Below are 1,535 nucleotides of genomic sequence, written 5' to 3'. Positions count from 1 at the left end.
CACACACACACACACAAATACACACACATACAAACACACACACACAAACACTCTCTCACATACACAATAATACACACGTACCGGGTCGCCAGAAATCACGCCAGCAGCTTCCTCAGGCAACATAAACCATCTCATGTCATGATGCAGGATGCTCTTGTGCTCCGAGCCGTAGCTTGGAACATTCTGAGGAATCAGACGGAGAGGAAGACCACAATCAGAGACACACTCTATTTATTTCACACATCTCAACCGAGCGCTACCTTAGAATAAAAAAAAAAAAGTTCTCTCTGCTCAGTAGGCTACCTAGTCTTGAGAAATTTGAAGTAAAAAATTAATGTTGAGTTTCACAACATGTCAAGCTTTTTCGACAGCAATTCTTTGAATATTTTTTATAACCACACCGAATAATCATACAATGTTGATAGATCTGATAGATCAATACTTGGTTTCCGACATCAAGGTCATCATGGACTTAATGGCTCAAAACGGCCAAAAATGTCAGATACAGCATTGCAATTTTAAGGTAGCGAGCTTTCTAGCAACGTTGACTGCTTTTCCCCTAGTTTTTCTTTGGCTTTCTGACGTAGTAACGTTTTTGAGATCATTTTTAATGTCTAAGGACAAGTGAGAAATCAGTAATACCTATAAAAACTGAATAAAAATGTGCATTGCACAAATGCATTAGAGACCCGCCCGCCCCCTTCTTTTTTCTTTAGAGAATGAGATTCATCTGGCAATTTTAAAAGCGCGCTCCCCCAAACGTTTCGAAAAGCAGGCACATTAAAAAAATAGTTGTATAGGGCATATACCTTGCGGTAGAGAGTGATACACTATATGAATCAAATTATTATTACTATTATTATTATTGTTATATGATGATTATTATTACTTAGCGCAGTCGGTCGACTGGCTCTGGCATAAAAAAGAGCTATGTAATTCCTTACTCTGGATCCTTCAGTATCCGACCCATCTTATAGGTGATGGACAGTTACATCTAGACTTTATCCCGCTCGATAGCCCTTTCTGTGTTGAAAAACCCCCTCGCCTTAAATCAATAGAAAACAATTGATGTAAAAACGATTAATCAAACCCCCCCAAAACACAAACAAAAACAACAACAACAACAAACAAACCAACAAACAAACAAAAAACCCAACAACAAACAAAACAAAAGAACAACACCACAACAACAAACCAAACAACTTACCTTTTCCGCGTCGTGAAATATTTTCTTGGCACGTTTTAGGATTTCCTGCGGGTGAAAAACAGATTATCATCGTTTACATTTCTCAAGTGATTTCACAATGGACTCTGGTACGTAACATTGTCATTATGATGTTTACGGGAGAAATTTTGTGTATTTCTGGGTGTGACGCTTTTCTTAGTTTGTTTCTTTTAGTAGAGGTTTTACGGCGCTCGCAACTGTATAAGGTCATATTATGAGCGCCAGAAGATTTATAGAGGTGTTACAAGGGAGTAACAAACATAAAAAAAGAACGGGAGATAAGGACGATAGATGTTTGATAGGAAAGAAG

At 38.0% G+C, this 1,535-nt stretch overlaps 1 long non-coding RNA gene across 1 annotated transcript in view; it reads right to left on the bottom strand.

Moving 5' to 3' along the window:
* Nucleotides 1–1,283, bottom strand: part of LOC101850308 — a 4,730-nt gene extending 3,447 nt beyond the window's left edge. Inside the window, exons 1-2 of the long non-coding RNA XR_220158.1 lie at nucleotides 1,208–1,283; nucleotides 82–183 (exon numbers count right to left, since the gene is read on the bottom strand). This is a non-coding gene — a long non-coding RNA (uncharacterized LOC101850308). The remainder of the gene's footprint in view (nucleotides 1–81; nucleotides 184–1,207) is intronic.
* Between the last annotated feature and the right edge of the window lie 252 nt (nucleotides 1,284–1,535).

The sequence above is a fragment of the Aplysia californica genome, unplaced genomic scaffold (genome assembly GCF_000002075.1).
Source record: "Aplysia californica isolate F4 #8 unplaced genomic scaffold, AplCal3.0 scaffold00042, whole genome shotgun sequence".
Classification (NCBI taxonomy): Eukaryota; Metazoa; Mollusca; class Gastropoda; order Aplysiida; family Aplysiidae; genus Aplysia; species Aplysia californica.
Note: the sequence above shows the minus strand (reverse complement) of the source record. Positions and strands in the feature narration are given on the sequence as shown.